Source organism: Mixophyes fleayi, chromosome 7 (assembly GCF_038048845.1).
Source record: "Mixophyes fleayi isolate aMixFle1 chromosome 7, aMixFle1.hap1, whole genome shotgun sequence".
NCBI classification, from domain to species: domain Eukaryota; kingdom Metazoa; phylum Chordata; class Amphibia; order Anura; family Limnodynastidae; genus Mixophyes; species Mixophyes fleayi.
The window spans coordinates 151162026-151173701 of NC_134408.1; positions in this window are offsets into that span (position 1 = coordinate 151162026).

Sequence of the window (11676 nt, forward strand, 5' to 3'; positions counted from 1 at the left end):
GCAGAACATTGCACAGATCCAGCCATTCCCTGAAAGAGACACCAAGATATGCGGGAGGCCTGGGGTGGGTTAAAACGGCGATATTTAGAGGTGCAACTTGGGGCCCATAGCTGTAAAGGGCCCAGACCATGTCTCATTTAATTTGTTATTTTATGTGTTTGGACCTTTGGAAAACATTTATAATAGAAATTTAAGCTGTAACGGGTTCTGCGGGTGATTGTAACAAATTATTTACTGACAGTAATAGCGTAACTAGATCTCTGTGGGCCCCGTAAATTTTTTTTGCAAGTGCCCCCCAACAAGGGTGACAAAGCACACACATATATATATATATGATAGGGGAAGTCCCCCCCACCATTGTAGCTGCACCTCCTTCTACTATTATACTTACAGCTTTGGCAGTATACCACGTAGAAGCCTAAACCGGTGGGCTCTGACCTTTTGGCTCCTGAAGCACTCAGTGTCGATGCGGTTGGAAAGTGAGTGCACACTCAGGTTGACAGCGGTTATCTTCTAACTGTGTTTTCCAACTTACCTGACAATGACGTGATGGATTATAACCGTAATACTATCTGGCACTGCGGCTGTATTAGAGTCACACACAATGCAACAATGGGCCAATTTCCTGACATCACGGCAGATATTGCAGCATGTGTGGCCAGATTAACACTGCAGGACAGCAACAGAAGAATCCCCCTAACCCCGGAGCCCCTCGCCCCCACTGCTGCTTTAGAAACTATTGTACGCAATCAACTGTTCAAGTGCAGACTCACAGGGCTGAATTAAGCCAACGTCGTGCTCTGGCGGAGATTGTTACCAGCATAGCTGTGGGTGGGGGGATAAATGTTTGGTGCATGTGAATTTCAAACAAAAATGGTTATAAAAAAATGAAATACAACAAACCTGGACTTATGTGGCCTCATTAGTAATTGTGCATTTTTTGCTTTTTTTATATATATATATATTTTTTTCCCCTACATAGGACTCCCACACCTTACACTTATTTAAACCAATGATTTTGACCATGCGCCTCACACACATAAAACGCACAAGTAGCAACATCTGAACACAGTTTCCATCCAGACGTTTTGTACAGCTTCCTGCATTTTCACCCACTTTCCATGTTGATGATTCATGATGAATTAGGCATCTAACATGCAAATATATGAATGCAATCACTGTCTGGTGTTCAGTGGTCAAAGTGGAAATTTAGAAGTGGCGGAATGAAAAATGTAATGGGAATGTAAGTAACTGGAATGTGATAGTGTTACAACGAAGGTAGTAAGAGAAGTGTCGGTATAACACCCCCCCATATACCCCCCACTTCCACCACTATATATACAGGGTCGGACTGGCCTGCCGGTGGACCGGACTATCCACCCGTAGGCCCCGACCCTGAATCGCTCCCCTCTTCGTTGGTGGGGGGAGCTAGAAACTTTAATAGTAAAAATAAAAAAGAACAAAACAAAAAAAAACCTCACGTGACCGCAGCGCCGGCTCCGTTCGCACTGAATGGCGGGCGTGACATCATCACACCCGACGTTCAGTGAGGAGCGCCGGCAAGACAGAGGAGAAGAAAAGGAAGAAGCAGATAGAAAAGGTAAGAGATAGGGGAGCATGGAACAGAAATAGGAGCATGGAACAGAAATAGGAGTATGGAACAGAGAAGGGGGAGCATGGAACAGAGAAGGGGGAACATGGAACATAGAAGGGGAGCATGGAACAGAGAAGGGGGAGCATGGAACAGAGAAGGGGGAACATGGAACATAGAAGGGGGAGCATGGAACAGAGAAGGGGGAGCATGGAACAGAAATAGGAGCATGGAACAGAGAAGGGGGAGCATGGAACAGAAATAGGAGCATGGAACAGAGAAGGGGGAGCATGGAACAGAGAAGGGGGAGCATGGCAGAGTGAAGGGGGAGCATGGCAGAGTGAAGGGGGGGCACAGACAGTATGGCAGTGTGTGAAGAGGAGCCAGGAGAAGGGGGGAGCAAAAACAGCATGGAGGGTGTAGTGTGATTATAAGGAGGCACATCATGGTGATGAAGGGGCACAGTAATGTGTGTGTGATGGCACAACGGGCTTGTGGCAATGTAATGTGTGTGTGGTGGGTGGTGGCTAAATAATGGGTGCTATTTTCTTTGTAGGGTGGAGATGAGGCAATTTAATTTTATAGTGGGGACTATTAATTTAAGATGGGGTGGTTTGGGCGCTATTAATTTCATGTGGGGCTGAGTTTGAGGAGCATGAGGTATATTTATTAAATGTGAATATGAATTATTTAATGGTAGTGACGGTTGCAGGAAATAGGAATATTTATTATATGTAAATGTGATTAATTTATTGCAGGGGCTGTCTGTTGGGAGGGAAATAGGTTTATTAAATGGGAATACTATTACTTTTATGTTGGGGCTGGAGGAAGTCCTAAGTATTAAATGTGGGTCCTATTGATTTAACGCTGGTTGAAATTTTCTAAATGTACCCATTATTTTTTCCAAATAGGACCCCTCAACATTCCAGGATCCAGACAAGCTGCAGCTAAAGAAACCAGCAGCCACAGGTGGTGACAAGCACAGGTAGGACAGTCTGTCAAATGTTCTGAGTCTAGTGCAGGCTTGGCTAACCTGTGGCACTCCAGGTTTTGTGAAACTACAAGTCCCAGCATACCCTTCCAGCAATAGGCTGCTATATATTGGTAAAGCATGCTGAGGCTTGTAGTTTCACAACACCTGGAGTGCCACAGGTTAGTCAAGCCTGGTCTAGTGGGATAATCCCGATTTTTGGTGACTGTTCTGCCCAATCTAAGGTGCAGATCAAGACTGTACTCTTTATACACACTGCATTCTTTATATACTACACTATTGTGCTAGCTGTCCTTTGTGGGCTGACCACTCCCCCTCCAGTGTCTGGTCTCGCCTCTTTGATGGTTGGCCACACCCCCGCTGGTGGGCCCCTAGCGTTGCTGTCCCCTTCATGCCCCAGTCCGACACTGTATATATATATATATATATATATATATATACTGTACATAACTGGAATGTGATAGTGTTACAATGAGGGCAGTAGAAGTATCGGTATGACATACCCCCATATACACCCCACTTCCACCACTGCTGGTGAACTAATGAATGTTATGGGATAAAATTGTTACATGTTATATCATCACTCCTGAAAATAGTGCAACAGTTATTTGATTTTATCTTGCAATCAATTGTTATGTTACATTGATAAACACGTTATTTAAATTAAAGTATGTTTTTATCCAATTGCAGGCACAAACAGACTCTGCTATGACGCAGCACACTGAGCGCACCTTCCGTAAATAAAAGTTGTGGTCGGTAGACTTGATATAATAATGACGCTTCACTTCATTACAAATTTTACTACTGCATCTTAAAAGGAAAATATTTTGCAGATCATTTTAATACTTTCTAATACTTCAACGCTTGTCTCCCATATGCAGATTAGTTTTAATCATAAATCTTAATGAATGAAAAGACAGCAGACAAGAGAAGGCTGTGATTTCCACCGGCTTGTTCCACTAACATCTAACAGAGGGATATGGTGTTAGTTTGAGAATAGATGGAACAAATGTCCTCTCTCAATCTTCTGTGCAATAAATTAAAACAAAGTGACAACGTCCACACAATGGCTGTAATCTCTCCCTGTCGGAGCCCATACGCTCACATTGTGTCCTCGCTGACAGTTGTATCTGGATTTCTTTTAAGTTCCGCCTACATCCCCAAGGAAGAATGTATTGTGAAAGCTTTTCCTTGTTAGAACACTAGTCCCAGCCATACCTCGCCCGTAGGGAAAAGATATTGGGGTAGGGAAGTGATGGAGGGTGGAAAGAGAAGATTATATATACCTGAGTCGCGCAATCAGAGCTAAACGTGACTACATTCAAGATCAAACTCTATTATAACAATTTTAGACTCTATATAGTCATACGTTTTACATTTGCTACTTTGTTACATAGGAAATTATACGTTCCTTCCTCCCGGAATCATATTAGATTGTAAGCTCTTTCACAAACAGGGTCCTCCCTGACCTGTGTATCCATGTCTGTATTTAAATTGCTTACCTTGTATGTCCCTGTTTTATGTACGTCCTGTTTTCTCCGCTATCCGGCACTGTGGCGCCTAACAAATAACCAACAATTATAGTAATAAAACCATGAGACATTTATATCACATGGTGCATATCGGTATCACAACAGAGGAAATAATATTGTATTATTATACAAATGTAATAGGTGGACCAGAGACAGATATAAACTCTGCTTCTGTTTTACAAGGCTGAAAAATATTGATAACTCCGATGTATTGTCACTAACTGTGCCAGGAGACATCTACTGTCGAGAGACAGTTGTGCTTTTAGCGAGGCCGTGTTAGGTGCCCTGGAAGTTTCAGTAATCAAGATCTCTCGCAGAGCCTGTGGCACATACAAAGGGCCTCAAACAGCCGGGCGCTTTAGCTATGCATGCTTTCTGGTTGCCTGGGCTTGGCCCAAATCACAAAACTGTGAGAACAGCATTGACACACACTTTTATCCGGCTCACGCTTTATCTGTCAGTGTTTCTTCTCTCTTTCTTTTTTGTTTATGCTTTTTTTTCCCTCTGAAGTTTGAGCATTGCTCACAGAGCTGGAGAAATCACAGAGACTTCGCCTGATCTATCACCTTCCACCTTCATCCAAAATAGTTTGTTTTTTTTAATATTTAATGAAATAAATATTTAGTTTAAATGCTTAGAGCAGGATGAAGTGTCTGACGCATTAACCTGAGCTTTGATGTTGAACATCTGTCATTTATAAAGTAGTAGAGACTTTGTGTCAGCGGGGCCGGCGGTACAGTTAGGCAAAACTAGGCAGTAACCAAGGGGTTAGGGGGTAACCTAAAATACTGAATGACTGACATAATGTCGCTCTTCCAGTGTTTTAAATCCCGCCATAGTGCACACAGAACGCCAGCTGCTGACATGGAGGAGATGCAGCCGGCAGCTTCTCACCTGACTGTTGTGCTGCAACAATAGTCTTATGGTTGTGCTATGCCAGCAGCTTTATGGCTGTTGTACGCCAGTAGCTTTATGGTTGTGTTACACCAACAGCTTTATGGTTGTGCTACACCAGCACCTTAATGGCTGTTGTACGCCAGTAGCTTTATGGTTGTGTTACACCAACAGCTTTATGGTTGTGCTACACCTGCAGCTTTTTGATAGTGACATGCCAGCAGGTTTATGATTGTGCTACACCAGAAGTTCTATGGTTGGGCTACGCCAGCAGCTTTATGGTTGTGCCACGCCAACAGCTTAATGATTGTGCTACGCCAGCAGTGTTATGATTGTGCTACGCCAGCAGCTTTACAGTTGTGCTATATTAGCAGCTTTATGGCTGTGCTACCTTTATGGTTGTGCTACACCAGCACCTTTATGGTTTTGCTACACCAGCACCATTAAATCTGTGCCACACCAGCAGCTTTATGATTGCGATACACCACCAGCTTTATGGTTGTGCTACACCAGCAGCTTTACGGTTATTGTACGCCAGTACAACAACCGTAAAGAATCTTAGGGGTATATTTACTAAACTGTGGGTTTGAAAAAGTGGAGATGTTGCCTATAGCAACCAATCAGATTCTAGCTTTCATTTATTTAGTGCATTCTACAAAATGACAGCTATAATCTGATTGGCTGCTATAGGCAACATCTCCAATTTTTCAAACCCATAGTTTAGTAAATGTACCCCTAAGATTTTACAGATTTCTACTACAAAATACTTTCATAAATATCCCTAACGATGTTCTTCTCTCTCATCATTCATCAGTCTATATTTTGCCATCAGAGGCAGAAAGGTGGATTCTTGTCCTGTGAAGTATAGAAGATGTGGGTCCTCCTCAGCCTGTGAATACCAGCTGGTATTTACACCTCACAACTGTCCTGTCTCCTGCTTTAAACCCTTAGTAACATATGTTTAGAGGAATGCAGATGGATTGCATTAGTTTAAAAGAAGACCTGCATGTCTGTTCTTGACATACATCGTGGATTCCACATTTTCTCTTACTGGATTGAAATGTTTCTACCACAATTTCAAAATTATTGTCACTGCATCTCACATAAACATTATTTTTAAAATCACATTATGTATTTTATTTAGGTTCTGGCTAAGATCAAAACTAAAGTAAAGTAAGTGCTTAGCGGCACTTATGGTGGGACTGGCAGGTAAAGTTTAGCCTGAAGGGTTGAGACCCGGAGCAGCAGTCTTTTAGGAAATTTTGAAAGGGATTAAAAAAACAAGTAGCCCAGTGATCCAGCCCATGGTAGTCCACCATGGGAGCGGGCCTGGGGGACTGATGCCCACCTGCTCCCCAGCCCAGCCATTCCCTGCATATATGAAAGTCATTTAGCTTTCATACAAGACAGTATTTTTTTATTTGATGGTTACAAATATATATATATATATATATATATATATATATATATATATATATACTGACTGTGCTTGGGGCAGAACCACTGTATGACAATAAGTAAATTTTCAGTGTGCAATTATACCCACATAATATATAGATATTGTAAAATAAAATAGTTGTGTTGCAGAAAAGTCTAATGTAAAACTAACGGCACCCTAATTTACACTTAGGTATTCAACCCGCCTAGGTACGCCCATCTGCTCTACCAAGACATGTGGGCAGCACAGTGTCTCAGTGGTTAGCACTTCTGCCTCACAACCCTGGGGTCATGAGTTCGATTCCCAACCATGGCCTTATCTGTGTGGAGTTTGTATGTTCTTCCCGTGTTTGCGTGGGTTTCCTCCGGGTGCTCTGGTTTCCTCCCACACTCCAAAAACATACTGGTAGGTTAATTGGCTGATATAAAAATTGACCCTAGTCTCTGTCTGTCTGTTGGGGAATTTAGATTGATAGCTGTAATGGGGCAGGGACTAATGTGAATGAGTTCTCTGTACCGCGCTGCGGAATTAGTGGCGCTATATAAATAGCTGATGATGATGATGGCCGTGTAGATCCTGATATCTACAGGTAACTCATTCAGTATCTGGGGTCTTTTGGGAGACCCCCGATACCTCTTATCCCCACTCCCAACCTAATGCACCATACAAGGTATTTCTGCCACTTTAAGTGTCTACTCTATTATCCACCAGGATCCAATGCGTTTTTGTGCCCAGAAAACTTTTCTTGTCTCAAAAAGTAAAAATAAGTTGTTACTTTATATAGCGCCTCTTGAGATGGGTGAGTTGCAGCCGTGAGGACTTGGGTTGAGAATAGTACAGAGGGGACAATGCTTTGTGAGTGGCTGAGGACGAGCCTTGTCCTTCCTAATGTTTCTACTGTACACGGTGTCCTTGGCAAACCCCTTTCTTTCACTCCATAGAAGACTGGGCAACACTTCATCCTCTACTAGAGGACTTCCCCCTGCTAAAATAAAAGCATTCAAGCCATCAGCTGCAAGGCACCATTCTCTGTAAGAGAGTCCGGGCAGGAGGGGGGGGAAAGGCAGAATGGGGCTTACATTTCAAATGTACTTTTTTTTACTCCTTACAATAAGCACAAATCAGGACAAATCTTTATTGAATGTTTAAGAGTTTTTCTTATGTTAATGAACAAAAGCCTCAGCTGGTTTCATTTCTATTAAGTAAACTTGTTACATTCATTGAGAAAATAGCAGCGGTATCCCTTAGTGAAACAGTATACGTTGAGGGAAGAGAGGGAAAAAAACAAACAAAATAGCCATCCGGACTAGAATATAAATGCGTGTCCTCTTTTGCCCTTTCCAATCCTCTGCTGCTGCTTCTCCCGCTGTTCCTCTGTGGTTTGTCCTGTAAATACTGTGATTTTTTTATTATGTTTTAACAATTTAACTGCTCATCTACAAGCACAGCCTGTCCCTTAGGGCTTGACACCTGCAGAATTGTATTTTAATAGCCTCCTAAATATTGTGTCTTAAGACCTCATTCATCCATATTGGGCAGCCTCAAGATCACGGAGCAACTAGGGACAACCAACAGCTTCTCAGTGTAATCATGAGTCCGTCTAACATGGAGATAGAGATGTCAACGTGGGACCAGGTCGTGTAAAATTATTGGGTCTTCAGTGCTTTATTTTCAAAAGTCTTTACTTGGGAAGGATGGGTTTGATTGATTTAATTACACAACGAGTAGTAAGTGTCATGGATCCCAGATAAGTGGTCATTTAAGACCTCTTTAACTGTGAGCCTTCCTTGGTCCTGAAATCATTATATCAGGTGACCAGAGAGTGAGGTAGATAGCATGGTTACATATGTAGGTTTCAGAGTTGTTTCGTTCCCTGTTGGTTTTAGTGGAAAGCAGATGTGAAGCGCTACAGCTCCCAGGTCTCACTAGTAACCTGGATTTTGCAATTTATTATTTTTTTTAAAATAATTAAGATTTGTGATGTGATGTGATGTGTGTGTGTGTGTATTGTAAGATGCTTTTCATATTGAATCAAATTGAATGTAAGGTAAGAGGTCCTTAGTTGCTGTGTATAAAAGTACTGCTAGTAACATCCACAACCATATATGTGCAGTGATTGCAGTGTGACCACCCAGTTCTGTCATACTGACCTTTCTCCTCACTTCTCAGTGTACTCACCACTTGGTGATCAGTTCTCACTATCAGATTTGCCTCCAATACAGAAGTCATAGTGGCTGAGTTTTTGTACATAGGTCTCAGTGCATTTTGGTCTCCAGAAAAATGGCCGCTGCTTGTGTAACTCAGTCGGTAATAGAGACACACTGTAAGATATTAATTAAGTCGCCTGAGACTGATGTTCTGGCAAAACGTTTTTTACGAACTTCCCCTCAGCAGAATGAGCACCCCAGGAGCTGTAATATTTATATCTTCATTACTCAGCTTCATTCTCAGCATCATCTCAGGACACAGACAGGTACATTACTGACAGAGCCAGATTCTGTATACTGGAAGTTATCCTCAGTCTGTTCTGTATGTGTCATGTATGTGTGTGTCCCATATGTGTGTCCCATGTATGTATGTGTGTTTGTGTGTCCTGTGTGTAACGTGGGATAGTTGGGGGACACAGAGCCCTAATTGTAGATGCTTTTTTACACAATTTATTAATATACATAGATATATTAAGTACTAAACATTTTAGTGTTGAAGAGCATTAAATTTGGGTACTTGTCAGTCCCCGGCCATTCAGTTACATTTACCTAGCACTGTATAAATATATATCATACTTGCCCACTCTCTGGGAGACTCCCTAATTTTGGGTAGGTCTCCCAAACTCCCGGGAGAGCAGGACATTCTCTCACATCTGCCCACTTCACTAGGGCAGGATTGGAGTCCCCACGACGAGATTCACGGGAATCGCATCATTTTGGCCCCACCCTCATCGTAAAGTGATGCGCTTGCGTCATTGTGTCGTGGGGGACAAATGACGTGATTGGTAGAGTCCTGCCCTCTCCGTCCACACACCCCACCTCCCCTTACAGCCCACCTCATCCAATACAGGAATTAGCAAGCACAGTATGAATGACCAGGTGAGCTTACAGTTTAGTCTTGGTGCCTGGGACACAATGTGCTGACACTGGGATTTGAAGCTGTTTACAGGAAGCACTGTATTAATAATGAGAGCTGACTACTTAACATAACTATCTGTAGAGAAAGGGGCTGATTCTGACACTGGGCATCATCCTCAAGAAGTCTGTGTAACTTTACATCTGTTTTTCATGTACTGCTTGATGCTTTCCTATACTCCCCTTGTAATGTGTGTATGGGCTGCCAACAGTTCGACATGGGATTAGCAAAAATATAGAAGAGCGCTGGTTATGGTGAAAAGATTATTAAAAGATTATTAACTCTCGTATTTCTTAAGAAAAAACAATTTATAAAAATATATATATACATGTCATAAAAATAACATAATAAAATGTATACACCCTGATTATGGCAAATTAAAAAGCAGTTGTTGATAGATCCCGACTCTTCTCTCAGCATCAATATTTACTGGTTATAATTGATTAACAACCCTTATATGTACATATACACATGGCCACATATATTGAATACATGATTTAATGAAATTCTGTAACAGTTACTGTTCAAGTAATCAGGACAACAAACTCTCCTAATACATTGTGTAGTTAAAATGCATTCTCCAAAAACAATTCCACATAAAGCAATCCAATATTATTCCAGGTGCCAGTAAGAATGTTCAATCGATATTTAAATAATTGTCCACAGCTATTATTTAGGATGAAAAAATCCCATTAATTGAAAAAATATGACATAGTCCATCAATTAAGCAACAATTTGATGCCAAGAAAAAATCCACTGTAAATAGATGTAATCCAAATTTTCTGTTGATATAAGAGGAGTCTGTTTGCCACTAATATCACCTGACGCGTTTCTCCACCTCTAAAGGGTTTCATCAGAGGTAGCCTGGGATTACTAACTACACTTAGGATGATTCAGAAGTGTTGTATGGCTGAAATGTGGTGTTTTGATAATGTAATATTTTCCTCATTGTAACACGTGTATTAATTGCAACTCAACCAAGATCTTGACTTATGCATCTTTTCTCGATGCATTTTTTTAACACTAGTAATAATTAATATAAAGACTGACAGGTTTGATATGCATTATTACTTAATTTTTCTAATGTTTGTAGACTTCCCAACACGTGAAAACGGAACAAGTAGCGTTATGATAAAGGCTACTGCAACGCAATGATTTCCTAGTGTTAGACGTGTTTAAATGTGAGTTAAAAATGTTAATAACATATTTAAAAGATGCCAGTGGGTATATAGCTTTAGACAGCAGTACTGAGGACTGCCAGTCCAGGCACATCAAGAAATGATTCTGTGTCTTACACCTAAACCGGGATCCCCTGGACAGAATAGTAATTAAGGCATCACACACCTCATATGTCATAAGGGGTGTGACATTCGCTCCTCTCAGGGGCGGTACATGTGTTTCATTTGCATTTTAAGTTTGTTATGTAACGCAAAGGTGATTTCTTAACATATTTGCATCATGTAATATGGGTGAAAGCGGCCAAGTTCTTGGTGAGTTTAAAAGAAATAAAATGTCATCTGCAGAGAAAGCTCCTATGTCCAGCAATTCTCAATGCGTGCACACGCTAGCATTATAAATGGTCATTCTATAGTAGATAGTGTAAAACTGTTTCATGTATTGATATAAACTGGAACATACTGTATAATCTGATAATTAATATTGCTGTAAATGCCTTTCACTTTGTCATAAAATGTATCAGGACCTTTAGAGAGAATTGTCGTGTTCTGTAGCTGTGGTTGGTATTTTGCTTGATTTAAACAAAATGCTTGTTTTAAATTCTGTTATCTGGCAAAAAACAAATTATAAAGGGTAGGAAGAAAATGTACTGAAAATCTTTTCATTGAGATGGTACAATCGTCATTTATTCCCAGCTTATCACAGTGAAATCACAACTCTCCCAAATGAAATAATCTGCAAAGGGTATTTATCAACCAGAAATAATCTGGGGGTGCGCAGTATAGATTGTGGGCTGATGCCGCCACTTGGTGTCTTGATTGTCACCGCGTGCCCACACACTGAGCGCCAGCCGCTGACACGAAGGGGCATTAGCTGAAAGCTTCTTACCGGTGGTGCTGCCGGATTCAGCTCATCCAAGTTATTAAAGGCA